General features: G+C 44.9%; 2 long non-coding RNA genes across 4 annotated transcripts in view; one reads left to right on the forward strand and one right to left on the reverse strand.

The window, feature by feature from the left end:
- Positions 1-23441, reverse strand: part of LOC145506786 (uncharacterized) — a 107803-nt gene that overhangs the window by 80347 nt on the left and 4015 nt on the right. For all 3 annotated transcript variants that reach the window (XR_014054336.1, XR_014054338.1, XR_014054333.1), the window contains exon 2: positions 8167-8262. This is a non-coding gene — a long non-coding RNA (uncharacterized LOC145506786). The remainder of the gene's footprint in view (positions 1-8166; positions 8263-23441) is intronic.
- Positions 10587-12001, forward strand: LOC145506817 (uncharacterized). Its single transcript, XR_014054360.1, has 3 exons — positions 10587-10715; positions 11010-11718; positions 11900-12001. It is a non-coding gene; the product is annotated as an uncharacterized LOC145506817 (long non-coding RNA).

Here is a 23441-nt window from a genome sequence, read left to right on the forward strand (position 1 = left end):
ATTTCTTTACTTTTTTTTGTTTATCATTACAATCACAACTTGCCATTCTGTTATTACACACTATTTGTGTTTGCTGGTTTAATGTGAGTCCTCCCTTGGGAAAAGAGATTGTATTTAGAATTCTAAAAATGTCATGTTTCCAAACCCTACAACTGTGGGAAAGCCCCTGGGCTTTGGTAAATTCATCCAGGTGAAAGATTTCAGCTTCAGATGTGACAAAACCTTATTCTGTCCAGATGTTCCTACCCAATTCATCTTGCTTGATTTATTTTGAACTTCAAAAGACCAAGTATTAATCACAACTAATATAGGACAACTCTGTAATAAACATATATTTCATACATGTTAAATATATTAAACATACAGTTCATAGAAAAGTATAACTATTAGAGCTGCATCTCTCTTCGATCTGAAAACTATCTTTTCAAAAAATTTGAGAGTGATGCATGGGTAGCAAGGAAGGTCAAGAGAGAGGAGATACATGTATACATATAGCTGATTCACTTTTGCTGTACAGAACATAACATTGTAAAGCAATTGTACTCCAATAAAAATAATTAAAAATTAATATTGTAATTTTTTTTAATTTGAGAACATAAAACAGGTATCACTATTCATGAAAATTTTCATCCACATAAACAGTCAATATCTTTCATATCCCACCTTCTTTATCCTCTGGTTCTTATAATATTCATTGATAGTAATTTTTACAGCTTTAACAAAAGAGAGGGTAGCTTCATTATGGAAACTAAAAAGATAACTCGATACTCTGTTTTTTTTTGATTTGTAGATTTTTTTTCCCTCATTCATAGAAATCAGAATTGATGCACTAGTAGTAATGAATTACATAGAGCAGAAATAAAAAGCTGAGTAAATATGGTATTTCTTAGGTTGTAATGAGGGAGATAGTTTTTCAGAACCTTAAGATGTTATACATCGTAAGAGACATCTAAAGTGAGTTGAAGTCAAACCACAGTCTTTCATTCATAGATAATTAAAATGATCCCATGTTTCAAGACATAAGTCAAGGATTTTCAGGAGTATAGTAATCTTTAATGGCTAACCTTCAGGAAATTTTCTTTGCAACCTGGGAAAGGTACTGAAAAGAAGCTTATGGACCAAGAAGAGAATTTAATGGGCTCTTAACCCCTTTCAATTGAGGTACAAGATGTGGGATTAGGAAATGGAGCAACTATTTAAGTCTCTTCATTCTATTTTTCACTGAGCTCAGAAAGAGTCCAGTTCGCAAAGCACAGTCACTTGAAATTGTATGTGCATCGTCATTTCTTTGAGTACTGAACTTTCACACTTATGAGAGTCTTCTATAGATATCTCTAGAAACTAAAACCTCGATTTCTTACCCATAAATTACTGCATTATAGTGATATGAAAAAGAGAGATTTTTGATGTTGCAACAGTATCACAGAATATTACATTGAAATAAATGAACATTTCTTCTGGGCTGAGAGTACTATAAAATTAAAATGCCAACAGTAAATGGTAAAAAGGTTAACATCCTGACCTTGGCTATGTTTGTTACTAATGGGTATTATATTAATTAAACATGCCTCCTCAATAATTATACGAAGAAGCTGCAAAGCTTTTAAGACTCCTGCTAATCCAGCACCCTCTGGTTACTTGTTTTCTAATTTGTTCATTTTAACTAATTATGCGAATTAGAGAAAATAAACATGTGAAAAATCTCTCTGAGACTCTGACCTCCAAATGTTTTGTATCAGATGGAACAACCCCTGTTCTAGCTCAATTATTCAATTTCTAGAATAGATTAAAGGATTAAAAAGGCTGATTTATTTACTTGTGAATAAGCAGATATATCTTGAGCTTTCATACTTTTCATGGTGACTTCTCAAGCACTAAGTATTGTCATCCTGATCAAGTCCAAAGAGGATTAAAATAAGATAAATGCATAATGAATGACTATACCAATTTTTACTAAAAGCTCCATATAGGATCATATTATGATCATGCCAGAGAAGAAAGAATAAGACAGTTTTGCATGTACTGTTTTTGGCAAACATTAATGACCTCATAAGTATTATAGTACACATGAGAGGAACATCCTGCATTTTATCTTTTTTTTAGAGTAATGAACTTAACATAGAGGTCTTATATTTTTTGTTGTTTATGTTGTGTACTTTTGTTTAACCCTTTTTTCTTTCTGTTTAACCCATTTTCAGGTCCATATTTCCCACTAAGGATATGAGGGCAGATTTCTTTTAATGCATCCATGGTAGAATATAGAGAGAGTTACTGGATAACCATCCTCTCCAGGTCACCTAGCAGATAATGATCGTTATTCCAACTTAGATTTAATGGTGCACCATCCTGCCCAGTGCCCATAAACAAAAAAGCTGGCATGTTTTTTTCTCCTGTGGAGTAACGCACAGTGGGAAAATGAAAGTGTCCCAGGTAGTAAAACTTCCCTTAGCCCAATAACTGAATCAATATTTGTGGGAAGCTGATCCAATGCTTTTTATTGTTTTTCTTTTTTTCCCCTTCTGATTACAAAAACATAGTATGCCCAATGACAAATTTGGAAATTTTAAAAAATAATAGTCACTCATAACTCCATCACTGAAAAGATCTACTATACATATTTTAATATAGTTTCTGCTCCTTTTATTTTTAATATGTTTGAGATTATAAAATATACAGTTTGTACCTAGTTACCTTGCTTCCATTAATATTACAATGAGCATTTTCTGATGTAATGAATAGCACATGAATAACATAATAACATTAATGATTTTAGGGCTATCCAACAGCCCACTATATCTGATGATATATAAATCTCTGTTAATTCCTCTAACGTTGTACTCTGAGATTGCTTTGAGTTTTTTGCGGTTATGTATAACATTGCTCTACATATAAACTTTGCTAGGAAACAATGTATTTTGATATTGTTGAATAGGGAATGTTTTTCTATATTTAGTGCAGATCCTGGCCATATGATAATTTTCAGTATTTGGCCACCCTGGACAATTTGAGCAGTTAAATATATATAGAAACAAATTATAATCATTGAATAAAACAGAAAGCCATGAATACATGCCAATATAAATAAACAGATGGATAAAATAATGCAGAATAGGATAGGTACTCTTATGGTTACAAATTATCTCCTGATATAACACCTATTACAAAAATGGAAAAATAGTAAGTTTAGAATGGTCAGTAGCATTTTAATCAACTTATCAAAGGTAAACACTATCAGTAATAGAACAAAGGAAAACATGTGCATCTGATAGGATGGGCATATAATGAGAACACAACACTTTCTGAAATACTTCAGCCAATGATGCATTAACTTTAAACTAACAGGAACACCCCAAATTAACAGATGTTCTATGAAATAACTGATTTATAGTTCTGTAACTGTCAAGGTATGAAATACAAAGAAAAAATGAGGAACTGTTCCGAACTGAAGGAAAATGCAAAGACACAACTAATAAATGTTACATGTCAAACTCACTGGAATCCCTTTGCCAACTGAAGAAGCTTGAATGAGGACAACTATCAGATCTGTTAATTTCCAGACTTTGGTTTCAGGAAATATAGTCATAATATAATCTGAAAATAATGATGTTTTCCTCTTATCAAATCTTTCATGTCTTATTCACTAGTTGGAACTTTCATTAACTTTTTTTCCCTTAAATATTCATGAAATAGAAGATATTCTTGTAGCATTTATGACTTTAAAAGACCATCTCTGATGTTTAACTGTGAAAAACATCAGAGTATGTATGCTGTTTGTGGCATACTGAGAATATACTTTTCCATTTCTAGATTAATATTTTTCTATCATAAAAAGAGACCAACTGTTTCTCTGTATCTATTAAGATTAATGCATGATTTCTCTGCTTTGGGCTATGTGATGTGATTAGGTATATTAGCATATTTCCGTATAGTAAATAATTTATACACCCTGGAATAAATTTTCACTTGGCTGCAGGTAATTAATAGTTAAACATCTGCTGAATTAGATTCAATAATATTTACTTTCAATATTTCACCTGTATGTGAGAAACGTATCTATTTTTTTTCATTATGCTTTTCATTCAATGTTTTAGTATGCGAGGATGCTAACAAAATAGCATAACATTACATGGTTTTCTATGCATGTTAGAACATGTTAAAAACAACTGACATATCACAGATTAATTTTAAAATCATTATTTTATAATTTTATTTTTAATAATCCTTTTCTTTACATGCCCTAGATTAAGGTTACAGTAAGTACAGTAAAGGGCTGGAAAAGAACGGAAAAGATCAGTTTTCATTTCAATCCCAAAGAAAGGCAATGCCAAAGAGTGCTCAAACTACTGCACAATTGCACTCATCTCACACGCTAGCAAAATAATGCTCAAAATTCTCCAAGGCAGGCTTCAGCAATTCGTGAACCATGAACTTCCAGATGTTCAAGCTGGTTTTAGAAAAGGCAGAGGAACCAGAGATCAAATTGCCAACATCTGCTGGATCATTGAAAAAGCAAGAGAGTTTCAGAAAAACATCTACTTCTGCTTTATTGACTATGCCAAAGCCTTTGACTGTGTGGATCAGAATCAACTGTGGAAAATTCTGAAAGAGATGGGAATACCAGACCACCTAACCTGCCTCTTGAGAAACCTGTATGCAGGTCAGGATGCAACAGTTAGAACTGGACATGGAACAACAGACTGGTTCCAAATAGGAAAAGGAGGACGTCAAGGCTGTATATTGTCACTCTGCTTATTTAACTCATATGCAGAGTACATCATGAGAAACGCTGCACTGGAGGAAGCACAAGCTGGAATCAAGATTGCTGGGAGAAATATCCATAAGCTCAGATATTTAGATGACACCACCCTTATGGCAGAATGTGAAGAGAACCTAAAAAGCCTCTTGAGGAAAGTGAGAGAGGAGAGTGAAAAAGTTGGCTTAAAGCTCAACATTCAGAAAACTACGATCATAGCATCTGGTCCCATCACTTAATGGGAAATAGATGGGGAAACGGTGGAAACAGGGTCATACTTTATTTTTCTGGGCTCCAAAATCACTGCAGATGGTGACTGCAGCCGTGAAATTAAAAGACACTTACTCCTTGGAAGGAAAGTTATGATCAACCTAGATAGCATATTGAAAAGCAGAGACATTACTTTGCCAACAAAGGTCCGTCTAGTCAAGGCTATGGTTTTTCCAGTAGTCACGTATGGATGTGAGAGTTGGACTGTGAAGAAAGCTGAGCGCCGAAGAATTGATGCTTTTGAACTGTGGTGTTGGAGGAGACTCTTGAGAGTCCCTTGGACTGCAAGAAGATCCAACTAGTCCATCCTAAAGGAGATCAGTCCTGGGTGTTCATTGGAAGGACTGATGTTGAAGCTGAAACTCCAATAATTTGCCCACCTGATGCGAAGAGTTGACTCATTGGAAGAGACCCTGATGCTGGGAAGGATTGAGGGCAGGAGGAGAAGTGGACGACAGAGGATGAGATGGCTGGATGGAATCACTGACTCGATGGATATGAGTTTGAGTGGACTCCGGGGGTTGGTGATGGACAGGGAGGTCTGGCGTGCTGCGATTCATGGGGTCGCAAAGAGTCTGACATGACAGAGCGACTGAACTCAACTGAACTGAAAGGGCTGTATGACTTTGAAGCTGAATAGTCCCTGTCACAATGACTCAACACTACCCTTGTAGCACTAGCTCATCGCTGAGGCTTACCTGGGTGCCTTCGGCCGGGTGAGTCCCCCCAACCCCTCCTGTTTCCAGGCAAACTTCTGAGACACCTCCGCACAGGGTCTGGGCTCTCCAGTCTCTGATCACAAAGGTGTCTGACTTCACTGAACATTCGAGACAGTTCCTCTACCTCAAACGTGTTGCACAGGATGTGGGAAAGAGACACATCAGAAGTGCCGGCACGTGATGTGTGACCCCACCAGCCCTTTCTTAGAAATCATTCAGCTTCATAAAGTACAAGCTCTCACAGCCCAACACTACCAGCTGGTCCAATTAGGCACTGCCTGGGAACACCCCGTGTTCAGCTCCAGGGAAGGCACATAGAGCTAATGATCCAGGCCCAGAAATAAGATCTTTTCCTGCAGTTCTCCTGAGGTCCTCACCCGCATCTCTATCCAAGTGGCTTCCCCACTAGCTTTTCCTCCCAAAGCTGCAGTTAGAGACCATTAGAAAAGAATGGTGCTCAAAAATAATTTCAGGCAATAGAACCGTCCAGAGTACTTTACGGAATCATGCACTGGTTTCAAAGCAGGTGCCATTAAGGATTTCTCTCCTCTTTTGTGCACTTAAACCACAGATTAAGAATGAAAACTCTTCAGTCCAAAAGGACCTGGAATAGCAATTACTTTTTGTCACCTGACCATTATCGATGAAATACCACCATAACTCTTTCTCTGTAAGACTAGTTCTTAAAGATTTACTCCATCTCCAAACCTCAGGCTCTGAACAACCACAGTACACAAAACAAAGGTGTGCTCTGCTTTGGAATGAATGACATCTAAAAGGCCACCACTGCTCATGAAATTAGCTGAATTAAACCGTAGTAGGAAACCAGTTGTTGTTTTTCTTCCAGGTAAAACTGCTCCTTTTCTTATGTTCCTGTGACACCCGGAGTAGTTTTCCTTTGAAAGAGAACGTAAAAGCTACACAAGCAGCACTGTGTACAATAGCCAGGACATGGAAGCAACCTAGATGTCCATCAGCAGACGAATAGATAAGGAAGCTGTGCTACATATACACAATGGAATATTACTTAGCCATTAAAAAGAATACCTTTGAATCAGTTCTATTGAGATGGATGAAACTGGAGCCCATTATACAGAGTGAAGTGAGCCACGAAGAAAAACACCAACACAGTATACTAATGCATATATATGGAATTTGGAAGATGGTAACGATAACCCTATATGCAAGACAGAATAAGAGACACAGATGCATAGAACAGTCTTATGGACTCTGAGGGAGAAGGTGAGAGTGGGACGTTCTGAGAGAATAGCATTGAAACATGTATATTATCATATGTGAAACAGAACACCATTCCAGGTTCAATGCATGAGACAAATGCTCAGGGCTGGGGCAATGGGATGACCCAGAGGGATGGGATGGGGAGGGAGGTGGGAGGGAGGTTCAGGATGGGGAACACATGTAAACCCATGGCTGATTCATGTCAATGTATGGCAAAAACCACTATAATATTGTAAAGTAATTAGCCCCCAACTAAAATAAATAAATTTATTAAAAAAAAAAAGCTATACAAGTTGCAGCATCAGTCACGAATATTGCTGCAATATGCATACTGCCGTAAGAGAGGTCATTTTCAGTAAGTTCATATCCCAAAAGTTTACGTACATCTGTGCCTTTCATAGATGAGGTTAACTTGGGTAAAAGCAATACTTTATCACTTTCTACAAAATGGCCCTAAAACAGACCGAGAAAAAAACTAAGAAACGAGGTGTTTGCACCTTCTCAGACACCGGATCCTCCAGGGAAGAGGCCTTACCACACGCCCAAGGTCTCAGAGTGGTCAGACCCCCTGTGCTAGCGCCCCAGGCCTCCAGAGAGCTTGAGGACCCTCAGAGGAGCCTAGTGGGGCCCCTCGGCTCTCAGATCCCATCAGGTCAGTTAGTCAGTCTCCTAGTCACTTTTACTGCCACGGGTCCCTGGCTCACACGGTTCTGATTTGGGCATCGCCACGTGGTATCCAGATGGATGTGGAAATGGTGCCCCGCCCCAAGCTGCTGCCCCAGGACCTTACCCTGGCTATCCCTAAACTGAAGGCAGGAGGAGTCCAAACCTAAAACTCTACTGTCCCGCTTTAATACCAGAGCATTAATCTCGATCCCCCCGCAAAATACCCATCTGTGCACCGAATTCAATCCATCCTCCCACCCCTCTCACCAAATCCGCAGCATCTGCACTCTGACCCTCAAGCTGGGCTGGCCACCTCCTGCTCTGCCCACTGCATCAAGAGGAGGCCCTGCAGGCCTGCAAACTGAGCGGCCAGGGCTCCGTGCACTCTCCCCGGGACCTACACACTCAGGCCACCCCAGACACACACCCCCGAGACTGCTACACCACATCCTCTGCTGCCGGCGCACAGGCCTGGCTCTCTGCCCCTCCCTCCACGCCAGGTGTGCGGACTGACCTTACCTCCCGCCCCTCAGCCTTCACCTCCTGGAGTCAGGGACCGGGTCCAGCCAGGGTCTGATACAGAACAGGAACTGCATTCACAGAAGTCCACTCTGCCTGTAAATAAAAAGGAGGGAAAAAAATCCCATTAGGGTACACTTAACAGGGAAAAAAAAACCACCGACAAACTGCCTAAATTTCCCTTTTCCTTCATTTCTTCCTCTGGCTGCCCCCCAGTCAGCTTGCTGGACCTTGGGGATGGCTTCCTGACCCCCACTGCTCACGTTCAGAATGACTTCTTCTACCTGGACAAGGCCAGCTTTCCCTTCCTGTGGGAGAGCTGATAGATTTCCTGTATGCCAACCATTGATTTTTATGAACATGAGTAAGAAAGATGAGAGGAAATTACTCTCTTAGCTGCTGAATAAGGTACAGTTCTGGGCACATTTCACAAATACTTCTTACTATTTGATACTTTACGTTAGACGAGCTGCTGACACTAGTCCCGAGACACACGAGAGGAGCCTTGGAACACCGCTGACACACTGGTCAGCGTAAGGGATGCGGTCACTCCAGACCTTGACCCAGAGCAGTTCTCCCCAGTACAGTGGAACCTGGGACCCAAGATGCCCCTGGGCTGAGGAGGTCTGTCCCAGCTGAAGGGCTGGGCAATCTGACAGTGGTTCCTAGAGGAGGCAAATTCACCTGAAGTAATATTCTGGAATACAAACTGGCACAGCCACTATGCAGAGCAGTATGGAGATTCCTTAAAAAAACAGTTATCATATGATCCAGTAATCCCCCTCCTGGGCATACATCTGGAGAAAACTCTAATTTGAAAAGCTACATGCATCCCAGTGTCCATAGCAGCATACAATAGACGTGACTTTTACATCTAAGACAACCTAAATGTCCAATGACAGAAGGATGGATAAAGAAGATGTGATATGTACATATGTACAATGGAATATTGCTCAGCCATAAAAAAAATGAAATAATGCCATTTGGAGCAACATGGATGGACTCAGAGATATTATCATACCAAAAGAAGTAATAGAGAAAGAGAAATACCATATGATATCACTTAAACATAGAATCCTTAAAAGTAATACAGATGAATCTACATAGAAAACAGAAACAGACTCACAGACATAGAAAACAAACATATGGTATCAAAGGGGAAAGGTGCGGGGGATAAATTAGGAGTCTGGGATTAACAGATAGATCCCACTGTAAATAAAACCGATAAACAACACCGGCAACAAATAAACAACAACAGCAATGACATCATGCCACTTGCAGCAACATAGAGAGACCCAGAGAACATTACGCTTAGTGAAACCAGTCAGATAGAGAAAGACAGACACTGTATGATATCACTTTTACTGTATAGCACAGGGAACTCTATTGAATATCTTGCAGCAACCTATAACGGATCACCCTGCTTTATACTTGAAACTAATACAACATTGTAAATCAACTACATGTCAATATAAGTAAATACGTTTTTTAAACATTTACTTAGCACTGCACAGTGACAAAGCAGTTTGCACAAGTGTTTTTCTAATGTAACATAAAATTTCCCGAGGGTTTACACGATGACTATTGGGGTGGGCAGAATTAAGACAACTTCTAAGTCACACTTGGTACAGGTCTACAACATGGCTTCAAGAGCAAGTATTTTTTTACAACAGCAGGAAAAGTGATAGAAGTTATAAACATATTCCAACAAGCAGAGTGCTGGCCATCCTGTGTCTTGCCCTGAGCGCACACAGTTAGGTAAAGGTGAAAGGAAGACAGAAAAGGGAACCACCATGTCACTCTTAGCTGAAGTGGAGCTGTCGGAGCTGCTGCGACACGGCCCACCTGCAGCTCCAATAGATCCACTTGAAGGGCATCCACTCATCAGCCTAGTTTAGGCCCAGGCTGTGAGGCCCAAGGAGTCCCTTTGGGGCGAGTCTTTGGCAAACAGGAAAGAGCAGCAGGCAGGCTGCGGAAAGGCACCCTGCGAAGACTGCATCTGCAACGCTGTGTCTGTCCCTCCGGAGAGCATTTAAAACACTGACTAGACAACGCAGGTGAAGGCTCCGCTCTGAACTTGAGAAGTTTGGCTACTTCAACATGTTACTCAATATCTGTTTTCCCTAATGAAAGTACTGTCTTCTGATGTCCTGAAAAACAAGCCACCACTACAGCGAGCTTCCCAGGTGGTGCTAGTGGCAAAGAACCCGCCTGCCAATGCAGGAGACTTCAGAGATGCGGGTTCAATCCCTGGGTCAGGAAGATCCCCTGGAGAAGGAAAGGGCAACCCCCTCCAGTATTCTTGCCTGGGAAATGCCAAGGACAGGGAAGCCTGGCGGGCTACAGTCCATAGGTCACAAAGAGTCAGACAGGACTGAAGCAACACACACACACGCACGCGTATCATGTTAGAATGAACTAGTGCTCTGGAGAAAAGATCAAGCCGGGCGAGAAACAGTGCTGCGGCTGGGGCATACTGTCAACGGTGATGAGAGCAGGCAGCTCTCTATGAAGTAGGCAGCCAGCACAGACAACAAAAGAACATGCAGGTGACAGGAATGGGAAGCTGGGGCCCTGAGGGAGGGGCCTGCAGACCCAGGAGCTGCAGGAAGCCAGCGGCGGGGTGGAGCGGATAGGGAGCAGGGATGGCAGCGGCCGGAGGTGAGGGCAGGGATGTGTCCACCGCGGGCCCATCCAGCGCCCTGGAGACCGTCACACAGAACACCTGCATCTTTGCTGTATTCTGAGCTGAGCTGCACAAACGTAGCTGTAATTCGTCCTGGCGTTTGGAGTGGGGAAGGGCCTTTCTGCAGAGAAGTGACTAGCTGATGTGCATGTTCCAGGGTCACCTGCCAGGTGCGCTGGGAGGGCAGAACGGGGCGCTCTGGAGGCCTGGGCACTGACCGCAGGAGCGATGACCACGAAAGGCCGAGGCTGCAGCGGTAACTGGGCATGAAATCGTCAATTTGGGGATGCATTCGTAAGTTAGAGACCATGGAATCACTGACAACTGGATACTGGAAAGGCTGTGAGATATATAAGGGAACAGACAACTAATGAGGTGGAGAGAGAGAAAAAAGAGGGGAGAGAGGACACAGCTAGTACCCACCATTTTAAACCTACAGCAAATTACCTAATATATTTTGGGAAAAAAGACATTTTCAGTGCCTCATAGCAGCCAGAAAACATGTTAAGGACTTCACCTGAGCAAACATTGTCTAGAAAGCTCAACGCTGAGGTGGGAGCCGTCCTCACTGTACAGACCAGACGGGGCACACAGGTGAGTCGCCCACTTCGCAGCTGACGCTCGGCCCGGGCTGAACCCAGGCCACCTCCTGCCCGGGCGCCACCGGCAGTCTTTTTCACCGCAGTGCTCCAGCTTCCTCTAGGTCCCTTATCAAATCCGTGTGCTATAGCCACGCGCACACACGCACCCGCGCACCCCCGCGCTCCGGCGCGCAGCTCCCCAGCGCCATCTAGCGGCCGCACCGAACCTCACCGGGCAGTGGAACCGGCGCAGGTGTTCCGGGTCAGAGCCCACAGCGATCACAGGTGAAGTAAGGGGAAGATGCTGTTACGAATATTCGGGAGGGATAGGGACCCCAGAAGTGACTGAAGATCAAATGGAGGATTTTGCCATGCCCAAGCCATTGCCTGTATGTTTTACGTTTAATCAGTAACTTCAGGGCTTTCTCCTCCCACGTTCATTCCTTCATTCTTCAACTTGTTACAGGTTCATTTATACCGGGTATACACCATAAACTCTGCACATCTGACCACTCAGCACTCGGCCAAATTTGGCAACATTTGTGATAAAGCCGTTTCTTGTTGTTTAGTCGCTCAGTCATGTCCAACTCTTTGCTACCCCATGGACTGTAGCCCGCCAGGCTCCTCTGTCCTTAGGCTTTCCCAGGCAAGAAGACTGGAGTGGGTTGCCACTTCCTTCTCCGGGGGCATTTTCTCGACCCAGGCATCAACCCCACCTCTCCTGCATTGCCAGGAAGATTCTGTACCGCTGAGCCACCTGAGAAGCCTGAGACAGACTTGGGGAGGGGGGCAAACATTCATGTAATATGGTCATTCATCCAGTGCAATAAACTCAGGGGTGGAGCTGCAGTGTTAAAGAAACAATCAGCTGCCCTGAGGGCCGGAGGAAGGCTCGCAAAGAGTTGCTGATTCTACCGTTTCCATCTGCCGCCCTTTAAACCGAGGCACAGCACTGGATTTAATTTTTTTTTTTTATTGGGGTATTAGGACAATAATAGTTGCATAAATTGAGAAGTCTTCTTTCACCCTCTGCTTTCTACACAATACTGTGTAGAGATGATTTTACTTCTACATTAAAATGTGTCATAGATGTTATGAAGTGACTCCACTTGGGTCTAGAGATTAAAGAGGGTGGATTACTTGCGAATCTGGTTTGGTTTTGTTTTTCGTTAATATAAGGAAATTTAGATTGAGTTGGAAATTCTCCTTGTCCTATTTTTGTAATATGTGGCTGTCAACAAATTTATACTTTTCAACTAAATTTTCAACTATAGTGGTGTATCTTTATCTTTTTCTCCAGATATATGCCCAGGAGTGGGATCGCAGGGTCATATGGTAGTTGTATGTTTAGTTTTCTGAGGAGCTTCCATGCTGTTCTCCGTAGACGCTGCACCATTCCTATTCCCATCAGGAGTGCAGAAGGGAACTGAGCCTCAGCTCTGCTCTCCTGTCTGTGACACAGCCACAGGCGGTCCCTAGGGATGCAGCAGCCAGGTGACAGGAATGACCTACAGGTGCTGAGTATTTCAGGCTTTATGATGATGGCATAATTCAAAAAGACACGCGCACCCCAGTGTTCACAATAGCCAGGATGTGGAAGCAACCTAGGTGTCCATAGACAGAGGAGTGGATAAAGATGTGGAATGTGTCTGTGGTATGCGTATGGAACATTGCTCAGCCATAAACAGCAATGACATCATGCCACTTGCAGCAACATAGAGAGACCCAGAGAACATTACGCTTAGTGAAACCAGTCAGATAGAGAAAGACAGACACTGTATGATATCACTTATATGTAGAATCTGAAATATGACACAAATGAACTTATCTACAAACCAGAAATAGACTCACACACGGAGAACAGACTCACACGCATGGAGAACAGACTCACACGCACAGAGAACAGGGGGGGATAAATTAGCAGGATGGGATTAACATAAACACATCACTATATATAAAATAGGTAAACAACAAGGACCTACTGTATAGCACAGGGAAATTTAGTCAATATTTTGTAATAACCTAAGAGATAGATTATGAGAAAGAACATATAAACATATATATATATATATATATATATCTGAATCACCTGAAACTAACACAACATTGTAAATAAATTATATTTCAACTAAAAATATATATAGTGGTATAAATGTGTTCATAATATTCTTTTTTCCTTCAATATCTGTAGTATTTGTGTATGCGACTTTTTTTTTCTGTTTTATATGTATATGCTACTCTTACATTGCCAATATTTTTGCATTTTCTTTTTTCTTTTCAGTCTAATTAGAATTTTATTAACATTCAGAAATTAGGTTTTGATTTCATTGACAGTTTAAGTATTTATTTTCTATTTCATTGAAATATGATCTTATTCTCATTTCCTCCCTTTTTTAAAATTTAAAATATATGAATATATGTTTCATACATGTGTAATACAGTTACATTAATCCATCACAGTCTGCACTCCACCCTGTCATTTCCTCCCTTCTTATACTGGATTTAATGTATTCTTCTCTTTCTAGTTTTGAGGTGGAAGATTAGGTCATTGACTGCCTGTTTCTCTTCTAATATAAATATTTAAAGCTAAAATGGATGTTCAATCACTGTCTCAGCTGCATGTCACATATTGTGACGTGTTACATTTTCAGGTTCACTAAATAAAGTATCTGGGATTGCCCAGATCCATCTTTATTATTAGTTCGCAGTTGATTTTGCTGCAGTGGGAGAGTAAACTCACCCGAGAGACAAGTCATGAGCCGTGCCGCAGGAAACGTGTCACCCTCATGCTGTTCTGACTATGCAAAGTCCTCGCTGTCAGAAGGATGCCCACTGCCACCGAGAAGGAGGGCGATGTGAGGGATTAGCTACATGACTGTGAGGTGGACAGGCCACAATCCACAGGGCAGGCCAGCCGAGACGCAGGCCAACTGGAGGCTCAGAGGGGGTAGGAGCCCAGTGTCAAGGACCAGCTGCTGGCAGAACTCTTGAGGGAAAGTCTTCAGCTGACTGAAGGAGCCTCACCCACACTGTGAAGGGCAATTCGCTTGACTTGAAGTCCACTGATTTAAACGTAAATCATCTAAAAACATAAATCATCTAAAAACACCTTCACAGAAACATCTAGAACAATGTTAATGGCCCAGCAAAAGTGAATAAAGTTAACTATCAGAAGTGACTTCTGAACACCCATCCCAAAGTAACTTCTCTCTTGTCTGACTGTCTTGTGTCCCTAGGCCTGTAAGGCCATTCTCATCTCTTACCTGAATTTTTAGAACCCTCTTGAACTACTGTTTAGGATCTTATGATGTGAAAAATCATGACCAGAGCCTTCCAAAGCATTAGCTCGCATTTTCACTCGCATTATGTCTGGGATGTTTATGGATGTGGATCCTCTTGAAAACAGAGATCGTGTGTTGTTTTTCTCCAGCTCCTACCATCTTGTCTGAGAAAAAGTAGAAATAAAAACCCACTGACTCCACTGCTGCCTTTCCTTCAAAACGATGTGCTGAGCTCATGTGGGCAGGAGAACAAAGTCTTCACAAGCTCATGTGTTCACAACGGCTTTATCATTGCTTTTGCCTGCCTCCTGACAGCACACCAGGACAGTCTGTTACAGAAATTAGAAACAGTTGATGGCAAAAGATGAGGGAATTGACTGGAATACCAGCTCCATGAGGAGGCGATCTTATAAGTCTTATATATACTCCAAGACCAGCCACAACTCCAGACATTAGACAAACTGCCTTGACCTGAGCAAACATTCTCTGTGTTGCCAATTAACACCTTGTGGCTGATGCCTTTTTTGCTAAAAAAGAAACACAGGAAATATACTGCCAGATTATAGCAAATAAAATGAAAATTATGACAATTTTGTTTTGTACTGTAACAAAGCTTATTGTGCCTTATTGAATTATCTTAGTGAATCATCTCATAACTAAACTGTTGCATATTTTAACATATAACTGAATATATACTGTACATTTTAACAAGAAATGGTACATTTAAAAAATCTTTCAGATGTCTTTATAACCCTAGAAAACATAAATTGTGCATATTTTTTGTTTTTAAACATCTACTCTATATGAGTGAAATGAAAACTAAAGGAAAACCATCAGTTTCACGCCTTTATACCTGTATTTCAAGGGCTAAAATCTAGCATGCTTGTTTTTCTTTTTCAGGTGACTATTTGAAGAAAGTTCCAAGACTGCTTACTTAACTCATTTACACAAGCTTTTTGGCAACAGTATAACCGGAACTCTTTACTAAAAGACACTGCTATAATGATAAAATGCATATTTTCTTTAAGGACTAATATTTCATTAATTCCACACAAAACTATTATACTCCCTACTGAAATGCTTTCAGTTTCAACTTTTATTTATTTTAAGCTTTTCAGATTTTAACTTTCATTTATAGGCTCAGAAGAGGGGTTGTGTTGGGATTAAAGAAGGATCATGGTTCTGTGATTGTGTAACTAGAATATCCATACAGATGACGTCTGGCGTGGAGGTATGACCACATCACTCATTTTCAAACCCTCAAGTCCATCCTTTCATGTAACCCATGTACACACGTGTGAATCCAAACCAAACTAGCTATTATGTGAAGGGGCAAGGAGAAGGGAATCCTGCTAGAAGACTTTCTGCAATTATCCCATTTTCCCCGCAAACTTGGGAAGTGGTGTAATGCAAGTACTTGCTTTCCCTGCACAGGACCTGGCTGGGGACTTGAAGGAGAAGCTTTCCAATCACTTCAAGGACGTCATGGTCGGCCTCATGTACCCCCCACCCTCATATGATGCCCACGAGCTGTGGCACGCCATGAAGGTAGAGCGGGTCACCCAGTGATATACTGCCACGTGTGATCGGCGGCGGAGGGGGACATGTCAGCAAAGAAGAAATGAGAGAAATGCTTGGGGTGAGGGGGTTGTCATGAAAGGGGGGCCTCCGTAGCCCAGCGGCAGGGTCACTTGACTCTTCTTTTGAGCAAACTCAGATCCACGACCCGGCCCTGTGCAGAGCTGCCAAGACGAAAGAGGAAATGAGCTGCTTTGGGGGCTGTTTGCATTTGTCTCTGTCCCAGTATGGCTTTCGGCTTCCCTGATGGCTCAGTGGTAAAGAATTCACCTGCCAATGAGGCAGGCGCATGTTCGATTTCTGGATCAGGAAGAACTCCTGGAGGAGGGCATGGCAATCCACTCCAGTATTCTTGCCTGGAGAATCCCATAGACAGAGGAGCCTGGCGGGATACAGTACCTGGGGTCACAAAAAGTAGGACACAACTCGGTGACTAAACAGCAGCATCAGCCCGTTTGTCTTCCTCTGTTAAGTGGAAATGTTAGCATTCTTGTGAATCTCTGTAAACTATTGTATCAATTGGGCTCATAAAGGAATGAGTCAGTAATGCTGAGGCAGAGACAAAACATAGATGACATCTATATTTTTGCAACCCTAAATTAGTCCTTTACCAAAACTACTGCTCAAATGTAGCAAAATCTTGCTTCTAAAGGATCAGAACAATTCTTTCTTACAGGCAAGTCATGAAAGAAACTGACTACAGATTTGTCAGAGGTTTGTTGGCTAGGGAAGGGGGACAGATGACTTTCCAGATCTTTCCAAATGCTGAATGAAACACCAGCAGAGACGCTGCAATCACTCCAGGGGGATGCCTGCCAATGACCTGATTTCCCCCATCTGGAAACAACACGAAAAGGGAAAGGAAGACAATTAGGGAACCTGGCTCATGGCCATCGTATTCACAAATCAGCACTGTGGTTTGTTTTAGTCGCTAACTCATGTCCGATTCTTTGTGACCCCATGGACTGTAGCCTCCAAGCTCCTCTGCCCATGTGATTTCCCAGGCAAGAATACTGGAATGGGTTGCTATTTTCTTCTCCAAGGGATCCTCCCCGCCCAGGGATCAAGCCAGCGTGTCTTCCTTGGCAGGCAGTTTCTTTACCGCTAAGCCACCAGGGCGGAGAAGGCAATGGCACCCCACTCCAGTACTCTTGCCTGGAAAATCTCATGGACGGAGGAGCCTGGTAGGCTGCAGTCCATGGGGTCGCACAGAGTCGGACACGACTGAAGCAACTTAGCAAGCCACCAAGGAAGATCTGTAGATCAGCACAGGCCTTATATAAAACAAGAATTTCAACTAACGTCTTTTTAAGTGTTGCATATGTCAGTCCGTACCTCTTGCAAAATGATGTAACTAAAAGCCTAAGGAGAAAGTCCCGGGATGCAGGCGGGCGCCCACGGTGTTCTCACCGCAGGAGCCGAGCACGGTGCAGACAGGCCTAGTATTGCAGAGCAAACGTGACAGAACAGCCTTTTTGAGGGTGCCTTGAAGTTCCCGGTCAGTGTGGGAGCCCTCCCTGGGCGCGGGGCCCCAGGGGCCATGGCCCCTGAAAAATGACCTCCCAGCCAGTGCTTCCCAGCCCGGGGTGACACTCAGCCCGAAGTTGGCAGGGGAGGCTATCTTCCTTGGAGGCCGGAAAGGCAGCCCGACAGAGTGGGTTTTCAGTCCTCCCTCGCCCAGCAAGTGTGGGGCTCCTCAGATCCCAGACCTCCGGGCCTCCTCCCAGGGTCTCAATTCGCGAGTCAGGCCCGGGTGACTGCCTGCACTCTGGGAGCCTTGCAAAGATAGTCCTAGGGCAACGCGTCCTCCCATGGGGCAGGAGGCCAGGTGAGTATGGCGGAGAGGTCCGTGTGCCATGCCGGTGTCCCCTGGCCAAGGCCAGCCCGCACTTCCCAGGGGCCCCCGGCGAGGGGTGGCGGGCCTACCCCGGCCCTGTCCAACGCCGCTGAGGGGAGCAAAGCTAGCTCCGGCAGACGAAAGCAAACAGCCACGGGATGGCTCCAAAGGCATTGCTGGGCCGCTCCGCGTGTGGCCTTCCCAGGAGAAAAATGCCGGTTGGGGCCCCTAGGCCCACGGTGTTCTCCCTGCAGGAGCCGAGCACGGTGCAGACAGGCCTAGTCTCGCGAGCTCCCTCCCACAGAGCAAACGTGACAGAACAGCCGTGTGGAGGGCGCCTTGACGTTCCCAGGCAGTGTGGGAGCTCTCCCTGGGCGCGGGGCCCCCTGGGCAATGGCCTCTGAAAAATGACCTCCCAGCCAGCGCTTCCCAGCCCAGGATGACTCTCAGCCCAAACGCGGTAGGGGAGGCTATCGTCCTTGGAGGCAGGAAAGGCAGCCCCAGAGAGTGGCTTTTCAGTCCTCCCTCGCACAGAAAGTCTGGGGCTCCTCAGACGCCAGACCTCCGGGCCTGCTCCCTGGGCCTCAATTCCCGAGTCCAGCCCGGGTGTCCGCCCGCACTCTGGAAGGCTTACAAAGACATTCCTAGGACATCAATAACGCCCTGGCTTTGAGGTTGGACTTGAAAAATGCTGATGGGTTTCAGGTACAGGGAAACATGTTGGCGCACAAGCTGCTCTTTTCCATTTCCTGGAATCCCTGGCTCAGATCCCAACGCCATCAGAGGGACAGAGGAGTGGGGGGTGGGCAGAAGAGGCGCTCCTGCAGAAGGCAGGCCTGGGCTGCCTGCCTCCAGGACCTTCCCCCACCGTTTCCATCCTATCTGCTGTCCCAGGGGTCTCTGACATGACCCCCTCCTGGACCCTCATGTGTGAAACTGACTTCGGGGGCCGTCTTCTGGATCAAGCTGTCAGATCCTAATTTGACAACCAGGGCCCCTCCTCTGGGTGGCTGGGGAAGCAGTTTTCAAGCTGAGCTCCCCTGGGATCACAGTGCCTGGCGGGGGGCGGGGGCCAGTGGGTCACCTGTGAGCACAGCCCGTCGGCCGGGCTCAGCCTCCATCCGCCCCACACACGGAGCCATGAGCACGTTTCTTCCAGGCCCGCCCCTCCCCCTCCACTGGGTTCCTGGCCCGGGGCACCCAGCGGGGTGTGCGGGCCTCTGTCTGGGGTACCTCAGGGGCACTGGACAGGGGATCGGGGACTTGAGTGGACACTGGGGAGGGGCCTTCCTTGGGGACGTTTCTGACGGCTCCTGGGAAACAGGACTGCACGCTCCTCACACCTCCAAGCGTGGACCAGGCTCAGCAGTTTATACACCCTGGGAGCAGGTGAGAAGCGCAGTGTGGGGCCCACCTGGACCTGCTGAGTCAGAACCTGCGTATTGACGACCTCAGGGGCTTCCATGCACACCCCGGGACCCTGCACCGAGGCAGCCAGCTCAAAGCTTGGTTCCCACCAGACCACCTGCCCCGCTCAGCCTTCCAACCACGAGCCATGCCTCCCCCACCCATGGCTGTACTTCGAGGGGTCCTGCGTGAACTCCCCCCACTCCTGGGATAACCGCTCATGTGTAAAGGCCCAGCTTTGTGGATGGGTGAATGGTGCCCTCCAAAAGAGACACCCACATCCCAACTCCTCATATTTGCGAGGGGGGCTTTATTCGGAAATGGGGTCTTTGCAGATGAAATCAAGTTAGATAAGGTTATAGAGGATTAGCTGGGCCTTATGCAGAATGCTGGGTGTCTTTATAAGAAGAGGAAGGACACACAGAGAGGAGGAGGCCATGTGAGTAGGAAGCGGAGGCTGGGGGCACGTGGCCCCAAACCCAAGAACACCTGGAGCCCCAGAAACTGGAAGAGCTGGAAGTGACGCTCCCCCAGAGCCCGGGTCGGGGGGCCCGGTCCTGCTGACGCCTTGGAATTTAGTAAATCGGAAAGATAACCCTGTATGCAAGACAACAAAAGAGACACAGATATATAGAACAGTATCATGGACTCTATGGGAGAGGGCGAGGGCGGGATGATATGGGAGAATGGCACTGATGCATGTCAATTATCATATGTGAAACGAATCGCCAGTCCAGGTTCGACGCATGATACAGGGTGCTCGGGGCCGGTGCGCCGGGATGACCTGGAGGGATGGGATGGGGAGGGGGCTGGGAGGGGGGTTTCGGAAGGGGAACACATGTACACCCATGGTGGATTCATGTCAATGTATGGCAAAACAAATACAGTATTGTAAAGTTAAAAGATAGATAAATAACCTAATTTAATAAAAATAAAGAAAATACAATAAACTTCTGGTCCCAGAACTGGGAGAGAATCGATTAGTATTGTTTTAAGCCTCCCCCACCCCCAGCCCCCAGGTTGTGGTCGTCAGTATCAGAAGCCCCATCTGGGACTCCCAATATTCTGTGTCCTTAAGATCTACCAGCTCAGTTCAATTCCAGAAAAATAAACGACCCAATCAAAAAGTGGGCCAAAGAACTAAACAGACATTTCTCCAAAGAAGACATACAGATGGCTAACAAACACATGAAAAGATGCTCAACATCACTCATTATTAGAGAAATGCAAATGAAAACCACAATGAGGTACCATTTCACGCCAGTCAGAATGGCTGCTATCCAAAAGTCTACAAGCAATAAATGCTGGAGGGTGTTACGCTGTTGGTGGGAATGCAAACTAGTACAGCCACTATGGAGAACAGTGTGGAGACTCCTTCAACAACTGAGAATACAACTGCCATATGACCCAGCAATCCCACTGCTGGGCATACACACCGAGGAAACCAGAATTGAAAGAGACACGTGTACCCCAATGTTCAATGCAGCACTGTTTATAACAGCCAGGACATGGAAGCAATCTAGATGTCCATCACAAGACGAATGGATAAGGAAGCTGTGTTACATATACACAATGGAATATTACTCAGCCATTAGAAAGAATACATTTGAACCAGTTCTATTGAGATGGATGAAACTGGAGCCCATTATACGCAGTGAAGTAAGCCAGAAAGAAAAGCACCAATACAGCATACTAATGCCTATATATGGAATTTGAAAGATGGTAACGATAACCCTATATGCGAGACAGAAAAAGAGACACAGAGGCATAGAACAGTCTTATGGACTCTGAGGGAGAAGGTGAGGGTGGGACGATCTGAGAGAAGAGCATTGAAACATGTACATTATCATATGTGAAACAGAACGTCATTCCAGGTTCGATGCATGAGACAAATGCTCAGGGCTGGGGCAATGGGATGACCCAGAGGGATGGGATGGGGAGGGAGGTGGGAGGGGGGTTAAGGATGGGGAACACATGTAAACCCATGGCTGATTCATGTTAATGTATGGTAAAAACCACTACAGTACTGTAAAGTAATTAGCCCCCAACTAAAATGAGTAAGCTGATTAAAAAAATAAAAAGCAGAGACATTACTTTGTCAACAAAGGTCTATCTAGTCAAGGCTGCGGTTTTCCCAGTACTCACGTATGGATGTGAGAGTTGGACTATAAAGAAAGCTGAGCGCAGAAGACTTGATGCTTTTGGACTGTGGTCTTGGAGAAGACTCTTGAGAGTCCCTTAGACTGCAAGGAGATCCAACAGCCCATCCTAAAGGAAATCAGTCCTCAATATTCATTGGAAGGACTGATGTTGAAGCTGAAACTCCAATATTTTGGCCACCTGATGCGAAGAGCTGACTCAACTGGAAAGACCCTGATGTAGAGAAAGATTGAAGGCAGGAGGAGAAAAGGACGACAGAGGATGAGATGCTTAGGTGGCATCACTGACTCAACGGACATGAGTTTGGGTAAACTTTGGGAGTTGGTGATGGACAGGGAGGCCTGGAGTGCTGCTGTTCATGGGGTCACAAAGAGTTGGACACGAATGAGCAACTGAACTGAGCTGAGAAACTAAAAGAGAAAACATTTGAATATTTGAATATCAGATCAAAATTACACACATCTATACATAATCATGACTTCTCTAATAAAAGTTTTTATGCCTGAGCCTCACAGCAAACGACAACAAAAAAAGATCCACCCCTTGACCGCGACTTCAGCCAGGCCGGTCTTCCCCTGTTCATCACGGGAAGTCTTCTCAACAATAAACCTCCTGACTCGGGAGAAAGGCTCGCGCCGCACATCTGTGTGGGGCTTGAGGCCCACGCTTCCCCCGGAGCAGCTCAGCCTCACACACCCGCTGGCCCTGGGGGAGCACAGGGGGTCACACACCTCTGAGCCCCCGTGACCTGGTCACAACTGCAGATGACCGGGCCAGCAGACGTCTCAGGAGGGCGGACTTGCTTCTCTGCCCCCATTTCTCTTGCTTCACTGTCCTTTTGCATTCTCCCATCCCTGCTCCTGGTCTTCCCTTGGGCCTCCCTTGGGGCTCAGCTGCTAAAGAATCCGCCTGCAATGTGGGACCTGGGTTCGATGCCTGCGTTGGGAAGATCTCCTGGTAAGGGAAAGGCTACCCACTCCATTATTCTCGCCTGGAGAATTCCATGAACTGTATAGTCCATGGGGTTGCAAAGAGTTGGACATGACTGAGCAACTTTCATTTCATTCATCCCTGCTCCTGGTCCAGCCTGTCCAGCTGGCCCTCAATGTTGGGGTCCGGGGGACACTGGTGACATCTGGGGACATTTTCGGTTGTATTTACAAATGCTGCAACATATCAAATGCCAGCAACGCCAAGGCTGAGGAATCCCACTTTAAGACTCTTCATCTTTTGGGGGTCGTTGATTATTCAAAGGAGTCCATGGATTTCTTTCTCCTTGGGGAAGCAGCACAATTTTGTTTCACAGTGGGCAAGGTTGTGTGGCTGGGCTCTCTCCGAGGCTATCTTGTTCCCCAAACCCTCTCACTTCTTGTAATCAGAGCACACCCGGCAATGAGCCATCCCAGGCATCTCTCGCTAATCCCGCTGGCGTGGACCCGCGCACACCCTGCATGCTGCCTGCGCCCAGCGGCCCCCGAATAGACTCTGGTCTCGAGCAGGGGAAGGCAACAGGCTGCTTGGGGCCTGACTCATCTCAGGGGAAAGCTCAGGCTTGCAAGGGCCATGGAAAAGTCGGTTATGATCTAAAGACAGCATAAGAAGATGGCTCATGCTCAGCTCCAGCTTTTTGAAATCTTGAACCCTTTAGTTTACACCACAGGAGCATTCTCATCAAAAAAGGGCCCATCAGGGGCTTCCCTGGTGGTCCAGTGATCAGCACTCTGCCTTCCAATGCAGGGAGTGTG

Source organism: Giraffa tippelskirchi, chromosome 1, assembly GCF_054371585.1.
Source record: "Giraffa tippelskirchi isolate mGirTip1 chromosome 1, T2T-mGirTip1v1.2.pri, whole genome shotgun sequence".
NCBI lineage: Eukaryota > Metazoa > Chordata > Mammalia > Artiodactyla > Giraffidae > Giraffa > Giraffa tippelskirchi.